General features: G+C 31.6%; 1 protein-coding gene and 1 pseudogene across 1 annotated transcript in view; one reads left to right on the forward strand and one right to left on the reverse strand.

The window, feature by feature from the left end:
* The window catches only part of DGKB (diacylglycerol kinase beta), a 551422-nt gene that overhangs the window by 470707 nt on the left and 61267 nt on the right, over window positions 1-19448 (forward strand). The window lies entirely within an intron of this gene.
* Window positions 1849-1967, reverse strand: LOC111743207 (annotated as a pseudogene).

Consider the following 19448-nt stretch of genomic DNA (forward strand, 5'->3'; position numbering starts at 1 on the left):
CACGGGAAATCTGGGGCAACTCTAAATTATGAGGATTCTTCTGGTTTACACCAGGCTGGATGGGTGTCAGGTAAATATAGATTCTAGTCTAGGCTCTGAGGTTCATTGACCTTTTGACCTTAGCATATCACTTAACACAGTCACTCTTTTTTTTTTATTCTTAAAATGATGATGCTAATTATCTGCCTAGAAAGATCATAGGACGTAATGAATGAGTAAACACATAATAAAATTATGAAGTGCTATATAAATGTAAGAGATTATTGTGACTGTATTGCTTGAGATTTTGATATTAAAATGTACAGTCTACAGAAAATTACACAAGGCAGTCTGCCATGTAAAGATCAAACAGTAGTGAGCTGTTTTAGAAAACACTTTTTAAATTCCATTTTCTCAAATTTTTAAATTTATATACCTATGAGCGTTAAACTTTGCTGAGTACATTTTAACATTTTTAAAAACTTTTTGAAATCAGCAATAACGTTCCTAGAGCAATAAAAACATGATGTTCCAACTGCACTTTTTTATAAGCTTTGTACCCTTTTCTTGGTTTTATTGCCAAAACAACCCATGGAAAAAAAGATGCAGAAAAGATATGAAAGGAAGTAACGACTGCTGAGCAGTTATCCCGTAGATGAATAATAGACAAGTACATAAACAGATGCAAGCCTAACACGGATGCAAAATGAATGAGAGGAAACAAACAGCAAAAGCAGTTACAAAGTTAGGCATTGGGAGTGGGCATTCATCTATCTCCCTTGGAAGATGCTCTGTTGCTGACAATACAAAATTCTTCTTCACTGCAATATAATCATTGCTTTATGTCTCTATATCCTTTTGACAAGTCAAAAAAATTAAATTAAAAAAATTTGAAGACTTTAGACAAAGCATGCTAACTTTCATAGGTTGTATTCCAATGATACTTCAACAGGCATGTGAAAATTAATTACCATCTGTACATACATATAATATGTAGTATATCAACAAATATTTTCTTCAAATAGCACACGATTGCTAATTTGATATATGTTCTCACTAGGAATTACCTGTCTTAATTAACTGAATTCACCTATTCTATATTTGTTGATAAATCTGTATAATTCTGATTTTATTTGAGTAATAATAAATATAATACATATTACGTACTGAATGCCTACTATGTGCACTTAACATAGATTTTCTCCATTTCATCTCCTACAAGATCTTTGACTAGTTTAATAGTTCAAGAGTTGTTAAAGATATCATACTAGATTAGACTGTACCTATTTACATAAGATTTTCAAACTTTACAATAAAAGATAAAAGTTTTAGGCATAAAGAGAACAAAATGAAAGGTCAAAATGGTAGTTTTGAGAAGAAGGAAAAATTTCTACCATAATGTGATGAATCCAATTTCATAAAATTCAGAGTTGTATCATTGTGGAGTTAATTGAGTGCTTCTGTATAGGATACCCACGGGTGTGGGTACATCATCCTCATCCTCCTGTAACTCATTTGGGCTTGGCACATGGGAACAGTGGTCTGATCTGGTTTAAATAGGACTAGGGTTGGCACAGATCTTGTGACTCACTGAGACTTCCTGACCCATAGCCACGATCCCAAGAATGTTCCTGCCTGCCAGCCTCATCCTGAGAAATTGGACTAGGAAGCTTGGGATGGACCCAACATTGCCCCGGCATCCAACATAAAGAAGATTGCCTGAAACTTCCCTGCCTAGAAGTTTCACCTTTATTTCTCTGCTTCTCACAGACGATAAAAACCTTAACCCTTTGTCCTATACTATTTTGAGAATGATTATTTTCTCTTTTTTTTTCCTTTTTTTTAATTTTTATTTATTTATTATTTTTACTCCTATTGCACCTGGTCTTCCTAGGTGGTCTCCTATCCAAGTACTAACCAGGCCCGACCCTGCTTAGCTTTAGAAATCAGACAGGATTGAGCTTGTTCAGGGTGGCATGGCCATAGACAAGAATGATTATTTCCTTTAAGCATTGTTGCATTTCATTCTTATTAAATCAGAAAATATACCCCAAGAAAGTATATTGTAGTTGAGCCCAAAATTTAGCCCAGAGATGCCTGGAAACCAAGGCAAAAAGTAACAGTTTTCATTAGTTCTCATTTTTGTAAAAGGGGTTCATGGGTTTAAGAGAAACTTTTTTCTGTCAACAACCTCTGAAGGTTATTCATTCATTGTATGGTTGTATAAAGAGAAAATACCAGCCAATTTAATAGATATATCTAAAATATGTTAACATGAAAATTACTTTGATTTCTGTGACATATTAGTAACAAAAGCGCCTTTCATAATTATAAAGTCTACTGTGTACGACAGAATTCTTGATTATGTTTTGTGTTAAAATTAATATTGAATGAATAACATTCACTGAACACTACAGAGATTATCCAGAAAAATATATACTTGAAAGGAAAAAAAGAATGTTTCTTCGTATCATCTTAAAGAGATGAACTTAAAATGATAACTTCTCATCTTTTTTGCCAAGTGAATGATGCATTTCGATAGCTTGTTCCGTATCTGAGATAATTACATTGTTGATTCCTCCATGGAAAACAGTTTTGTTGCTATCAGACCTATTTCTGATTTTTCTTGAAAATATCTTGGGTAAATTACATAAATGTTCTATGAATTAAAATTCAAATGGCATTAAAATTATCTTAAGTAATTGTAAAATATTAGGAAAATTAAGTATATATTTTTTACACTTACTGAAGACAATATATTCTCACGTTGGCGGCTATTTGGTGGCTATTTGGTGGCTACACAGGCACATTACTAGATTGAACAGACTCCATTGAAGAATAAATGCCTCATTAGCATTTTCACAACTAGCCACTTGAAAGGAGGAAGGAGAAAACAATACATAAACTAGAAAGTAGTTAAAAAAATAGGAATAGAAGAAAGAAGCATGAGAGGGAGTAAAGGAGAGAGGGAGGGAGGAGGAAAGCATAAATAAATTGAACATACCATTCATATCCATATTGTTTGTTTCAGTGGAGTCAATATCAATTTTATTTTTATTTTATGTGTAAGTAATATATACACATATACTGTATAAGTATTTATAAGTGTATATATATGTGTATGTATTTAACAAAGTAACAGGTTATTATGAGTGATTAATATAGAAAAGTATCAGGCAAATGCAATGCTGGATGGCAGTATGTTATCTGTGGCTGTGAAATGAGCCTTATTTACGAGAAGGGAATACATGGAAAATATCTCAGAAAGATGTTTCTCATACTCTAAACTATTACTAGGTTTAATACTCCAGATTGTCTTATTGGTCTTCTACCACACTGCCAAAAATTTAAGAAAACAGAAGGTAAATATTATATTAAGATTTAAGAAAGGAAAAAGAAAACAGTCCAAGAGAAAAAAAAAAGAAATTAATATTAAATTCTGAAAATGTTCAGTGTTCTACATGCTTATTTTTACTAATTTTTTTTTTCTATTTAGTTTTAATTTCTTGGATTTTAATTTCTTGGATAGTTGATCAAGCTATTAGTATTGCTAATGTACAACTGATTTGCCTTAAGTGTGTTGAGTTATTGATTGATAAGTCTTTCGGTAACTATCTCAGGAAAGAGAAATTTAGAATTAAATTCTTTCTTTCTCATATATAATTTATAGTTTGGAAAAGTTTAATTGCTTTGATTTTTAGAAAATATTATGAACTTTAGTTTGTTTTTTTCAGATAAAATGTCCCACCATGTATAAAATTATTTGACTAAAATTACAAGACTATATTATATATAATGGCTTTATAAACTTTGACTAAATTTCATTTTTATTAAAAACTCAAAATTGTTCTTTTATCAAATATGTTTTTTTCTTTTTTTCTCTTCAGTGTCATGACAAATTATAAATTATGTAAAACATTATTATTGAAGGGGTCTCTGATTCTTCTAAGCCTTGCTAATATTTTCCCAATTTTGAGGGCAGAAACAATAATTTATTATTTTTCTTCCTTAATTAAATTGAATACTCTCTTTATTTTTCTAAGAAAATTGCTCTGCCTCCCCAGCTTATTTGAGAAGTGATAAGCTGCTTTTTCTTTTGATAGTTACTTATTCTGATGCTAGGTTAAATTGAAACAATTATAATTCATTTTAAATGATGATTATGAAGAATTATTAGTTATTTCAAATGATATTTTCAATTTTAAAAGTCTATAACTGTAAAATATGTACATTACTTTTTAAATTCTATATTTAAATCAAGATTAAAATACATATACTACAGTAATTTTGACCAAAAAAATTATCAAATAAGTGAATAAGCTCATTTTTAAATTTTTTTTATTTAAAAAGTCAGTCTGAATTAGCAGTATCATCAATTGTGTGTAGATGGGTGGCATGCAGTCTGTGACCAAATATGTGTATGTATATGCAAGAGGTAAACACTCTAGAAATGTGGTTTGCTATATATGTATATCACCAATATTGTTACAAAATTTTATAGCTTCACATAACAGCCAAATTAGTTACAAGAAGCTAAACATTGATATATTATCTTTTAAGTATGCAGGCTAGATTAGCTTTTCAGAGAAGTTAAAGCAGAATTAGATAAAGAAAATTAGTTGGCATTTTCAAATACACTTAACTGTTTAGTTGTGCTTTATGTCACATGTTTTCCAATCACACTTTTAGCAATTATCATATATAACATGCTGCATTGAGTTTTATTTATAAAATTTTATTTATAAAATTACTTGAGCCACTAATTTCCAAAGAATCTAACCAAATATTGCCATTCTATTTCACTGATGCTGATAAAACCTCTGATAAAATTGATATCCACTCCTGTATCCTGAAATAGGGTCCAATTTCTGAAACCTTTCTCTGTCACACAGAATGACAGTTTAGTTTCTTAATATCAAATTCATTTGTCCGTTCCAAGAAAAAACAGATGGTTAAGATAATTATAATGGAAATGGCATACTGAGAAAACTGGAGAAACCATCCCATTCTTTTATCTTTTCTTTTTTCTCTTTTAAATGCCCTGGATAAAGGTATGGGGAAATGAACAAAATATGCAAGTCAAAAAAGTGAGTTCTACCCTTGACTCTGTGGAGATTACCTGTGTGACTCAGTTCAAATCAATTGACTTCTGTGAGTTTCGATTTCCTCTTCTTGAAAATCGTTGAGGAGGGTCTTGTTTACCTTGGTGGCCCTCAAGTACTCAGGTAGAACCTCAGCATTCACCTGGAAGAGGCTTCCTGGAAAAGAGAAGTCAGCTTGAGTGGGAGAAGAGAGGTTCCTTCAAAATCAAACCCAAGTTACTTTTTTGTTGACCAAAAGAATTTTTATGCAAAAGGCATTTCAAATGAGTTTAAAACAGAGCAGAAATGAATCTGAAATGCTTAACGTGTGCTTTTTCAGCATCTTCTAGTAATTATGACAATTTAGGTGGTTATGTAAATTACACAATTCTTGTAAAATGACATAATTATGAAATGTTGGGGCAGAAACAGAAAAGGATTACTTTGCTTTAACGTGAATACTGCAATGATAAGATTGGTAATGCACCTCCTCCAGCACCTTTTATAAATCCCTTGGGATTTTACTGTTGCCAAGGGAAAGTATCAATAAAAAGTAACTTTTCACGGGCACGAGTTTTATAAAAATTGGAAAGGGGTGGTATAATGCAATGAGTATATTTTGCACTGATTTGTATTGTTTCAATTCAGATTATTCAAACTATGTTTGCATAAAAAATCCATTAATATGAAACTATTTTCAAAAATATTAGCTTTATTCCTAGCAATTTATTTGGCATTTGGAGCACTTGAATCACTGGAAACAATATTTATAATAAGTATTTCACTTAGCATTGTGTGGTTTGTGTTTTTCAGAAGAAGAATATTTTATTAGGGGAGATATTGCTAAGATACAGCCATGCAGTTTAAAAACTGTAAAATACATATGTGTATTTGCAGATTTCAGAAACCACACTTTCTTTTGGGAAATAGTATACAAAATTTATTTTTCTTCTAAATATGTAGTTAATATCCTTCTTTCATTCATCCTTATTCTTCATTCACCAATAAACAATGATAGGGTATATATAATTATGTTTGTGAGTAGAGACTCTTTTTTTTTCTTTTTTAATATTTATATAGTGGGTTGAATTTCAAATTGTATCACAAGATTCCCTACTTTTTCTCCACACTGGACAGTTTCATCCCAAGGAGGGAAGAACATGTAAGTTTATATATAACAAAGGTTGTTACTTGCCTGGCAAGGAGCATCATGAAGACACTTTGCCTTCCAAACATTTTAGGTTGCGTGTGTTGAACCCCAGATAGGTGCACTAAGGTTCAGAGTAAAAATCGCCCTTGCCCATCATTTGCTCAACTGAATTAAATTGTGATATAGGGAGTGACAAAGCTTTATTTCCAGTTTCCTTTACCTTTCTGGGAGGTGGGAGATGGGTAGGAGAGGCATTCTTCTCTTAATCTACCTATGGATGTACCCCACTCACTCTTTCTATATACTCTGGTTCTTAATTCTTGATGTGTTTAGTTTTCAATTATATAGATTTTCACCTCCCACTTCTGGAGCTACGTGCTCCTGCCCCGCTTTCACCCCATAGCTTGTATGAAATATTCTTAGATAATGATCATCATCTTTAAGTGATTTATAGAGGTGCATAGAATATTACACATTCCTATTTTATTACCTCAGGAATTCAGTCAGAGTACCTCTAACTAAGAAAATAGTTTTTACTGAGCAATATGGACCTCTGATGCAGTTGGATTTTTCTCTAATCACACCCTCTCACAGTTGCTAAGGAAACAAAAGGAGCAAGTAAGGCCATTTACCTCACTAAGTTTGCCACTCAGAGTACTGAGACTGAGGCCTGGGGCTCAAAGGGACATCAAAAAGAAAAGTCTGGGACTCAATTGGAAAGAAGAAAGGGCATCGGCATGAATTTTTGCTTTACAAAATAGAAAATATGAACATCCTGCCTTGGCTAAGATATGAAGTACAAAGAAAAAGAAAGACAGAGAGACTTTTACACTGCTCTTCACACAGTCACTTCAGATGGTCCCACTTGTCATTGATTAACCACACTAGGGTGGAGAATTGTCTGAAAAAAACATTTCCCCACTATTTCCTTTCTATGTCCCTTTTCTTTTTTCTTTGCCTGTACATAGCTTAAGGCAAGCCTTATTTATACATAGGCTTGCATTGTCTTGAGGCCTTCTTGTGTTTCCCTCTGTCTTCCAACTCTAGCCAAGACACCTCAAGAAATCACTCTTCCTTTTTGCAATCATAAAGTCAGAATATCAAGCGTGGATAATAAGCCTCAGTGGTCTTTGTGTAGCAAGGACAAAATGCTATTTTAAAGTGGCCAGCAGATTCTTCCTGTTGCTCTGGATATAGTCTAGATCTTAAAATTGTTGGAGCTTGGAAACTGACATCTTAGGGCTTGTGAAGAAGTTTTGCTTAAATGGTGAGCCTGAAATTTGTCCTTAAAGCAAGAATACCCTTCATTCTGGGAGCTGTCACTTTAGTGAGTACATTTTAGTCTTACAAGAACCCTTGCCTGACTTTTAAATAAACCTTGAACTCAGAAAATAATCAGACAATTTACAGTAAATATTGTTTTCTAATTAATAATGTATTTTGAGTGCTTCCTTAGCAGGATTATGCCCTTAAAGAAGTTAGTTTTTTACTTTCTAAATTAGAAATTTGAGCAGGTCCTGTCTTAGTGTGTGCTTACACACCAGGTAAAGTAAGACCGATTCACACAGATTTTGAGAAGAAGCATTTGGTCTACTTTAAAGATTTCCTCGCCTTTGTCCCCAGGGCCTGGATCACTCTATACAACGAGATGGGAATTTTCTCCTGAAGAAAATGCATGGTCTGCCAATCATCCAAAGTTTAAAATAAGTCACCCCTGGGTTCCTGATGGGAATTAATTTTTTTTCTCTTAAAATTTCTCTGGACCTGAGGAAGGGAAGGAATTTTGAGCAGTTGTTTGTCTACAGAAGACATATCTCTCCTGAAATTCCGAAGCATTGAAGGGTTGAGGATAAAGATGATCAATAGGTAGGGGTTGCTGGGAAGGAAACACTAATGGGTTCTACAGGAGGGGATATCTAATATCTACTTTAACCTATTATTTTTCTTCATTTAATTCCCTTCTCTTAAATCTTTATTTAAATTCATCATATAAGGGAAGGGAATTAAAGGAGAGGTGAAAGGATACAGAAGGAGTACAGCAGTCTGAAGAAGTGGTCCTGAGCTAGCTGGAGTGGACCAGTAGAAGAATCTGGTCTGCAGGAAATAAACACCTGGCAGGTTTGTGTTCCATGAAAGCATTTTTAGGAATTCTCAGAAGTTTTAATAGGAAATTTCAATAAAACTCATCAACTTCTCCCAAACCCAGAAGGTGGGGCTTGGGCTAAGTTGAACATTTGTAAGACAGGCTTGATGACTTTGGGATATTTGAATAATATTGTTGATATACTTCCAACCTCATGTTGTCCTTAGAAATGTCAACATTGGACATCAACTAGACTTTGGTTTTCCTCTTTGAAAAACATAACATATTGTCTTTAATCAAATTCTCCATATAGTGAATCTTCAAGCATTATAAGAGAATATAACTAATTGATTTTAAGCATCGCTTTTCTTGGATAACAGATAATTAACTTTCCATTCATACCAAGAGACTATGTGTGTGTGTGTGTGTATATATATATATGTGTATATGTGTGTGTGTGTGTATATATATATATACACATATATATATACATATGTATATATATGTGCAAACACACAATGTGTATATACAATAATATACATAAACATAAACACATTTTCATTAATTTTACAATATGCTCAACTATTTTTTACAGAAGTTCTTTTACAAATTCCTGATATAGTCAGTTCTTCAGTGTACTAATAAATTATTTTAGTAATGAGTAGTTTTGTTTTATAGAATATTATTGAAAAATATAGCATCACCTGAATAGTCATTAAAAATTTGATTATTGCTTAACCCAATCGGTCATCTAAAAATGAACTACAGAGACTCCACACATGTCATCAAGGAGGATTACAGCACAATAATGAAGATAACATAATTACATAGTAATTTTTTAATTGCTATAAAGATATTTCTAATAGACCTACATGATAAGGACATATCTCATCTGGTAGAAGAGGAAGAAAGACTATGTTGAGATATTTAGACTTAGCAGGAAATATGGAGAAGGTCATTTTTTCAGACAGATATAAAAGCATGTGTGAAAGTTGCACTGCATAGAGAAGACTGGTTCTTTATAGGAACTAAAATAAGGAAAGTAAACGTCAAAGAGTAAAAAGACTAGCAAGGATAATCTACTGATCTAGTATGTTTTATCTGAAGTTGAATGTTTTAAAATACTTTTGAATCTCTGTTGCTGTAATAAAATGTAGCAAAGTTGCTAATGTTATAATAATTCACTGGTTATACCATTTTTTTCACTCAAAATAGTTTAGTTATTGCTCTGTCTTATCTTGATGTTGTTAATTTCTACTTCTTTTTCTTAGTTTGTGAAGGATTTTTGACTTTACAGATTACATCACATAATAATTCTCATGTAATGACTTTTCAACATAACAGCTTTTGAAAATATATACCACTTTCAGACAAGGTTTTTTTCCCCAGTGAAATGACTTTTTCCCAAAAAATATACTAAGCGACTAGACCATAAGAAGTATTATATTGGCATTACAGTTTTAAGCAAACTATATTCATCAATTTGGGGGAAGTCACATTTTCTAATAAAATAAATCATATGTAATAAATTTGAATTATGTGAATTTGCCAAGTGAGGGATTAAAGAAGAAGCATCTTTTATAGCACTTCGATCTAATCCTATTTGAGACAACTTGATGTTAAGCATTTGTTTTGTCCTAATAATGTTCTCTGGTTCCTGGTCTATTTATTTTTTAAGACATTTTTAGTGCGGTTTTATATTTACAACAAAATTAAGGGAAAGATACAGAGATTTCCCATATCCCCATGCCCCTCACACAAGCAGAACTTCTCCCATTATCAGTATCTCCCACCAGAGTGGTACATTTGATACAATTGATGAGCCTACATGACACTGAATAATTACCCAAAGTCCACAGTTTACATTAGATTTCTTCTTGATGTACATCCTGTGAGTTTGGACAAATATATAATGACATATGTCCACCAATATCTTGTTCTCCACTTATTCATCCTTCTATCCCTGGCAATCAATGATCATTTTACCGTCTTCATAGATTTGCCTTTTCCAGAATGTCATATTGTTGGAATCATATACTATACAGCCTTTTCATATTGGTTTTTTTTACTTAGGAATATGCATTTAAGATTCCTCCATGTCTTTTCATGGAGTGATAGCTCATTTCTTTTTGCACTGAATAATATTCCACTGTCAGAATATACCCAGTTTATATGTCCATTCACCTACAGAAGAACATCTCCGTTGCTTCCAAGTTTTAACCATTTTTAAAAAGCTGATGTAAACATCTGTGTGTAGGTTTTTTGTGTTGATATGTTTTCATTCCTTTGCATAAATACCAAGGATCATGATTGCTGGATCATATGGTGAGAGTATGTTTAGTTTTATAAGAAACCACCAAACTGTGTTTCAAAGTAGCTGTACCACTTTGTATTCCCACCAGCAATGTAGGAGAGTTCTTATCATTCCACATCTTTCTCTGCATTTGGTGTTGTCTGTGTTCTGGATTTTGGCCATTCTAGTAGGTGTGTAGTGATATCTCACTGTTGTTTTAATCTGTATTTTCCTGATAACATATGATGTGAAACATCTTTTCATAGGCTTGCCATCTGTATCTTTTTTAGTGAGATATCTATTAAGGTCTTTGGCCCATTTTTCCATGGGGCTATTTTCTTATTGTTGGGTTTTAAGAGTTGTTCGTACATTTTGAATGACAGTCTTTTATCAGCTGTGTCTTTCATAGTTTTTTTCATCTAGTCTGTGCTTGTCTTCTAATTCCTTTGATATTTTCTTTGGCAAAACAAAAGTTTTAATTGTAATGACATCCAGCTTATCAATTATTTCTTTCATGGGTTATACTTTTGGTTTGTATCTGAAAAGGCATCACCATTCTCAAAGTCATCTAGGTTTTCTCCTATGTTGTCTTCTAGGAGTTTTATAGTTTTGTGTTTTACATTTAGGTCTATGATCCATTTTGAGTTAATTTTTTTTGAAAAGTGTAACATATTGATTCATTTTTTTTATATGTGGGTGTCCCGTTGTTCCAGCACCACTTGTTCAAAATCTGTCCTTGCCCCAATGTATTTCCTTTACTCCTTTATTGAAAGTCAGGTGACTATGTTTATGAGTGCTTGTTTTTGGTCTCTCTATCCTATTGCATTGATATTTTTGGTCTATCTGTTACTAATATCACACTATCTTGAACATTATACATTCATAGTAAGTCCTGAAGTTGAGTAGTAGCACCAGGTTTCAGAGTTTGTTTTTCTCCTTTAATATTGTGTTGGCTATTCTGAGTTTTTTTCCTATCCATATAAACTTTAGAATCAATATTCATAAAATAGCTTCTTGTGATATTCACTGGAATTGCATCGAATCTATAGATCAAGTTGGGAGGAATCAACATCTTGGAAATATTGAGTCTTCCTATCCAGGAACATGGAATATCTCTTCATTTATTTAGGTTTTTTTTTGTTGTTGTTTTTTTTTAAATTCTTTTGGTAGTCTTCATCAGAGTCTTAAAGTTTTTTTGTTTCAGATAGACTTTGTAGATATTTTGTTATAACTAATTGTTGGGGTGCTAATGTAAATAGTATTGTGTTTTTAAATTTCAAATTCTCCTTTGCTCATTGTTGGTATGCAGGAAAACAACTGACTTTTGTATATTAACATTCTGTCCTAAAACTTTGTTATAATTGCTTGTTAGGTCCAAAGTTTTTGTCAATTCTTTCGGATTTTTCCTATAAATAATCATGACATCTGAGAAAAAAGACAGTTGTCTTCATTCACTATTTTTATCACACTTATTTTCCTTTTTCTATCTTGTTGCATGAGTAAGCACTTTCAGTATAACGTTGACAAGGAGTTGTGAGAGACTTCCTTGCCTTATATCTAATCTTAGTGGGAAAATTTTGAGTTTCTCATCATAGGATGTTAGCTGCAGGTTTTTTTGTAAACAGTCATTATAAAGTTGAGAAAATTACCCTGTATTCCTAGTTTACTAGGGATTTTTATCAATATTTTTATCAGGTGTTTGATTTTATCAAATTCTTAGCATCTATTGATATAATCATGTTAAGTCTTTTTTCTCTTTCGATGTGATAGAATACATTAATTGATTTTCAAATGTTAAACCAGCCTTTCATGAGTGTGATTAACCCCATTTGGTCATGGTATATAATTCTTTTCATAGTTTTATTTTTTGGATTCAATTTGATAATACTTTGTTGAGGATTTTTTTTTTCAATGTTTATGAGATAGTGGTCTAGTTTTCTTGTAATATCTTTGTATAGTTTAGATATTAGAATAATGCTGGTCTCAGAATAAGTTAGGAAGTATCCCTTTGCTTGTATCTTCTGAAAGAAAAATTGTAGAGAATTAGTGTAACTTCACTCCTAAATATTTGGTAGAATTCACTTTCACTGTAGTATCTTTCAAAGAATTGGTTTATTTTATCTGTGTTATCAAATAAATGAGCACAAAGTTGTTCAAAGTACTGTTTTATTATTTTTCAATTTTTATGCGTCTACAGTGATGTTCACGCTTTCATTTTATGATATTAATTTGTGACCTCTCTTTTTTCTTAGTGAGCCTGACTAGAGGTTTATCGATTTTATTGATCTTTTTAAAGAACCAGCTTTTGGTTTCATTGATTTTTCTCTATTGATTTGCTGTTTTTAATTTCATTGATTTCTGTTCTAATTTATATTATTTCTTTTCTTCTGCTTACTTTGATTTAATTTGTTCTTTTCTTAGTTTCCTAAGGTGGAAACTTATATTATTGATTTTAGATCTTTCTTTTGTAATACATGCATTCGATGCTATAAATTTTCCACTAAGCACTGCTTTTGTTGAATCTCACAAATTATAAGCTGTTTTTTCAGTTTTTAGTTCTTCTTTGTCCCGTGTGTCATTTAGAAATATGGTGCTTAGTCTCCATGTATTTTGGAACTTTTTAGTTATCTTTCTGTTTTAATTTTTAATTTGATTCCATTGTGATCTGAGAGCATATATTATATGATTATGATTTTTTGTTTAATTGTTAAAAAGTGTTTTATTGCTCAGGTCTATCTTGGTGAATATTTCATGTGAGCTTGAGAAAAATGTGTATTCTGTTATTGTTCAATGAAGTAGTCTATAGATACAAACTATATCCAGTTGATTAATGGAATTGTTGAGTCCAACTGTGTCCTTAATGAATTTCTGCTTGCTGGATCTGTCCACTTCTCAGAGAGGTAATGAAGTCTTCATCTGTGATAGTGGATTTATTTATTTCTCCTTACAGTTCTATCAGTTTTTACCTATTGCAGCTTTATTCTCTTTTATTTGGCGCATACACATTAAGAATTGTTATGTCTTTTTGGAGAATTGATCCCTTTATCATTATGTAATGTGCTTCTTTATCCCTGAAAACCTTTCTTGCTTTGAAGTTGGCACTGTCTAATATTAATACAGCCACTCTTGCTTTTTTTTTTTGACTATTGTTTGTATGGTATACTTTTCTCCGTTTGCTTTAAATATTTTTTATTTAAAGCAGATTTCTTGTAGACAGTATATAGTTGAGTCATGGTTTTTGTTCCACTCTGACAATCTCTGTCTTTTAATTAGTGCATGTAGATCCTTGGCATTTAAATTGATTATCGATATAGTTGGATTAATCTACCATATCTATTAGTATTTTCTATTTACCCATGTTCTTCTTACTTTTGTTCTCCACTCTTTTTTGCCTTTTGTGGTTTTAAATGAGCATTTTATCTAATTATGTTTTTTTTTCCATTCTTAGCATATTAGTTATACTTCTTTTTTAATGTTATACTTCTTTTTTAATGTATTTAATGATTGCTAAAAGTTCACTTTAAAATGATACTATACAACTTCACAGGTAGTGCAAGTAACTATGTATGTGTACATATATGTGTGTATATAAATGTGTATATATATATGCTATATACATAACACACATAATCAAATACATTGTTGCTATTATTAACTTGAGTAAACTATTATCTGTTAGATCAATTAAGAATAAGAAAACATCACTTATTCCTTCTCCCATGCTGTATCTTTATGTATATCTGAGTTTCTGACCTATATTATTTTCCTTCTCACTAAAGAAGTTCTTTTAATATCTCTTGCAAGGCAGGTGTATTAGCAACAATGTCTTTCAATTTTTGATTGTCCTTGTAAATATTTATTTCCCCTTCACTTTTGAATGGTAATTTTGCAGGGTACAGAATTCTAGGTTTGTGATTTTTTTTTCCTCTCAACACTAAATATTTCATCTAATCTCTTTTTGCATACATGATTTCTTAGGAAAAGTTGGATATAATTCTTATCTTTGTTACTCAGTAAGACATTTTTTTTTTTTTGCTGCCTTCTTTCAGAAATTTTTTCTTTGTCTGATTTTCTACGATTTGAAAATGTTATGCATAGGTAGTGTGCACGTGCGCGCGCGCGCGCGCGCGCGTGTGTGTGTGTGTGTGTGTGTGTGTGTGTGTGTGTGTGGTGGGTTTTTTTTTTTTTTTTTTGGCATTTATTCTGCTTCTTGTTCACTGGGCTTCCTCAATCTGTGAGATGGTTTCTGACATTAATTTGGGGAAATTCTCAGTCATTTTTGTTTCAAATATTCCTCTGTTCTTTCTCCTTTTTTTCTTCTATTATTTTCATTATACATATGTTATACCCTTTATAGTTTTACCACAGTCCTTGGATATTCTGTTATGTGTTTTTCAGTTTTTGTTCAAAGATTCTTTCCTCACCATGTCCTATGTACTAATAAATGCATGAAAGGCATTCTTCATTTTTGTTAGTGTTTTTTTTTTATCTCTTGCTTACATTCTCTATTCTTGCATACCATCTACGTTAGAGCACTAGCATATTAATCATAGTTATTATAAATTCCAGGTCTGCTGTTTTCAACATCCCTGCTGTATCTGGTTCTTATGCTTGCTCTATCTCTTCAAATTTTGTTTTTAGCCTTTTTCTGTGCCTTGTAAATTTGTCTTGATAGTAGTACATGATGTACCAAGTAAAAGTAATTGCTGTAATAGTCCTTTAGTACTGTGGTGGTGAGGTGTTGGGGGAATGGAGTGTACAGTCCCGTGATTAGGTCTGTGAGTAGGTCTCAGTCTTTTAGTAATCTGATGCCTCTGAACTGTGAACTTTACAAGTTCTGTTTTTTTTCCTCCCTCTTTAAGCGAGTCAGGATGGCTAGAATGGGATAGAGTTGGATATTTCTCTTCCCAAGTAAGTTAGACTATGATAATACTGTAGTAAGTTAGGGTATGGTTAGTTTCCCCCAAAGACAAGTCTTGTTTGAAAGAACAGAATACTCTGGTATATTTCCTTACCCTTGAAAGAAGCCCGAAGGGATTTTTCTCTGATATTTACTGTGAAAATCTAGTCAAGCTCCTAGAGGTAAATCTTACAATATTGTGGGGATGCTCAATAACTGGGTCACTCTGGAGTTTTTGACTGTAAGAGTTATGCACACTGAGCCTCCAGAAATTCATAAATTACAGGTCAGATTTTCCTACCCCAGCACTCATGCCCACAGCAGTTTTTGCTTGTAAATTGAGCTTCTACCTGGTAAACCTGGGCTCCCTGTATTTAACTGTCCATCTCTCCATTCTTAGAGGACACAGTTTGCTATTCCCTCCTCTTTCTTATGGAGGAGTTTTTGATTTTTCAAGAGGAGTTTTTGATTTTTCAGTCTGTTCAGCTTTTTACTTGTGAGGACAAGGTTGCAACTTCTAACCTCCTTACATATGAAACTAAAATTGCCCAATTTCTCTGACTTTAAGTTTAGTTTTAACACAGGAGAAGCATGAGCCCATATGACTTAAAAATATATATATTAATATAGTGGGAAAAAATGATACAGCAAGAATGAAGTTTCCAAGAACTCTCATATTTCCTCTACCAACCACCTCTCACTATGAAATTCTTTCATTTTTACTTTTTTTGACCAGAAAATAGAATATCATTACATTGCATGTTATGTGCAAATTATATTTACTTACTTTTGAATTATCATTTATTACATATAAACTTTTCTATTATTCAATTCATATGTTATTTTCTAATAGTGAAAATTTGGTTATCTTGGTTTGAGATGAAATATATTATAATTTTTCCCACTACAATTAAGGTTTTAAAATAATTTAACAACTTTTTACTTAGAGAGGCTTCTCAAGAATGAATAACAGTTTGAACAAAAGACAGATACATATTGTAATTATTGATAAAGTAATAATCTCTAAAAATTAACCTAAAGAGTCTCTCCTTGATGGCTTAATTTTCTAAGCATCTCTATTATTATGCAAATTTTATAGAATAAAATAAATGAATGAGATATACACATTATGTATATTCATATCTATATATATCACCTATATATGTAAATATCAGTAATGAATAAAATTTTATATACAAGTAAAATAATGTAGAATGATTAAAATCAGAGAACATTTTTAATAATAATTAACTGCTGGTTTTTATATAAAAGATAATTAAATTTATTTTGGGTAATATAAAATTTATTCTGCCCTGTTTTATGAAATATACAACATAAAGTTACACTTTTACACATACCTTGTTTTTTTCTTTTTTAAAATGTAAGGATCAGACTAAATGATCTCTAAGTTTCTTTTCAACTTTATTATTCCAAAAAATATATATGTGTGTATGTATATTATAATATTTTAAATATATATACATATATGTAATTTCAGTACTACCTGATCATATTCTTTATGAAATTTCTTTGGTCAAATTTACTATAAGTAATTAAAAATGCTTTTCTTTTTAATTTATTGTCATCATTTGTAGGAAGGTCTTTTAACACACACACACATACGCACACATACACGCACACACAGAGAAGGAGGGAACAAAAGATGCCAGATAGTCCTCTTCATTGGTTACAGAAGTAATGGGTTTTGAAACAGAATATAAGTTTTTAAAAAATGTTTAATATATTACATACAGTGGCAGAGGATGAGTGCTATTTGTCTTTGAAAATCTATTGTTCTTTCTTTGATTTCTCTGATTGTCACAAAGGGCAAAATCGTCTGCCAGTTTCACATTTGCTCACATCCACCATTAAGGCAAAACCGCTTTGCTTTGTGTGTAGAACTGTCTGGATAGCCATCATCATGATACACTCAATGTAGAATTATACTCTGTGCTTGCGTGCACACATATGTGCAATCAACATAACCCTCTACATGTTTTCAAACTAATACTAAATGTAGTGACTTTTCAAATTAGAGTCTTTGTTTTTTCAAAAACAATAATGAGGTAAAACTTCCTATCACAACAGACAGGACACTTGAGTTACAATATTAAAATAACAGCAAATGCATTTTCTGGATTAACATAGAGCAATGGGATGTGGCCTCTGCCAGAGTATGTCCAGCAACAACTTAGTCTTTGTCCTTTAGTGTTGTCAGCCTCCATTTCCTTCAAATTGAGGAAATAATCAATAGCATGCATTGCAACTGTTTCTGTCCTGTGGTCTACACAGCAAACAGGCCTCAGTTGGAAAACAAAATAAAAATAAATTATAAAGAATGCTATCTTCACTAGAATTAGTGAGCCATAGAGGCTAATGACATAATAACCCTGTCTTAAAAGCCAGAAATTCTCTGAGTCTAAAGATTGAGTGGTTAAACCACTTTATACAGTAGTTAGTTCAGCATAAACCTTTGTTAATAAATGCATAATTGATCATATTCTTGGCAGACACTACCTAAAAACCTAACAGCAACACAACCTAACAACCTAAACTATTTTATTTCATATTTTCCAATGGCATACATAGTCATCCAGAATTCTAAAGACAGATGTGATCTTGTATGCAGGAGATGAAAGAGAGTAAATTAAACTTTAACAGTATTTCAAATTTTAGGTGTCTTATTATTTATCCTACTGTTTTCTGTTTTAATGAAATGATGGATAAATGTAACATAGATATATGAGAAATGTATATATAATTATATACCCTTGTTTCATTCTTTTAGTATTTGCATATTTTTCATATAGTCTGGGTTAAAGGATTAGACCAATAAACAAAATATGGATTTTTTCCCCAACTCCGTGACTCTTCCTTTCTCTCTCTTCCTTCTTGTGTAATTTTATCAAGCTAGAACCCAATGAGCCTTACTTGTTCCATATTCAAAATGGAAATTTAGTTAATTCTTATTTCCTGGTAATTGACTTTAGAGAATCTTTTTTGGTTACATTTATTATGTCTATTCTTTTTATTTTCATTGGCTAGTTTTGTTTGGCTATTTGCTCATAGATTTCTCTAGTAGCTTACATATTTGGGACATATTTTGAAACTCACATACTTAGCTGCTATGATTGTTTGAGTGAAAATTTAAGAAAAAGGAACTTTCCAAAGTGTGAGTCTAGTTTCAATGTCCAGTATAGTGTGTCTGAATGGGCTAACTATATAGATTTTGCACCCTCAAAAGTGAGATTTTTCTGGATAAAAGTTCATCAGGATTATGAAAGAAGCACAATAAGGTCCAAAGTAGAATGGACCAAGCCTTTGGCAACCTGTAGTCTAACCCTGGACTTCTCACTAAATAGCCGTAGGCCCATAGATACGATATATAACATTTTAGATCTCAGCTTTCTTATTTTTAAAATGAAAAAAAAAATATTAACCACATAACCTATTAGCTACTATCTTTAAAGTTTATATCATGTAAATGTATGATTCTATGTAAATGTCAAAAAACAGCAGAAACACCTCATCTAAAAAAATAATCGTAGGCATTGATTCCAATGCCATATTATATTTTTCATATATGAGTCATTTCATGTAGAATAAGTAAAACAAGTTATACCAGATATTGATAAATATTTGCTAATTATTTGGAAAATTTGGCCGACACAGATTTGATGAATTATGTGATTCAGTTTGATATATGTATATGTCATAATTATAAAAATGTTTCCTTTATCATTTCCTCCACGAACTCTCAATTTAAAATCTTTTTTTTTAAAGGAACTGTCATGAGGCTAAAATTTAAAAGAGAAATTATAGAATGACAATTAAAATAGTTAAATGTATAATTGCTTTAATTTAAAAATGGATACTAAAAACCATATTTTCTCTTTATCAGTTTGGTTGTAATTCACATTTTAAACATAAATAATGTACATGCTTTTAAATAGTCTTAAAGT

Source organism: Pteropus vampyrus, unplaced genomic scaffold (assembly GCF_000151845.1).
Source record: "Pteropus vampyrus isolate Shadow unplaced genomic scaffold, Pvam_2.0 Scaffold4, whole genome shotgun sequence".
NCBI classification, from domain to species: domain Eukaryota; kingdom Metazoa; phylum Chordata; class Mammalia; order Chiroptera; family Pteropodidae; genus Pteropus; species Pteropus vampyrus.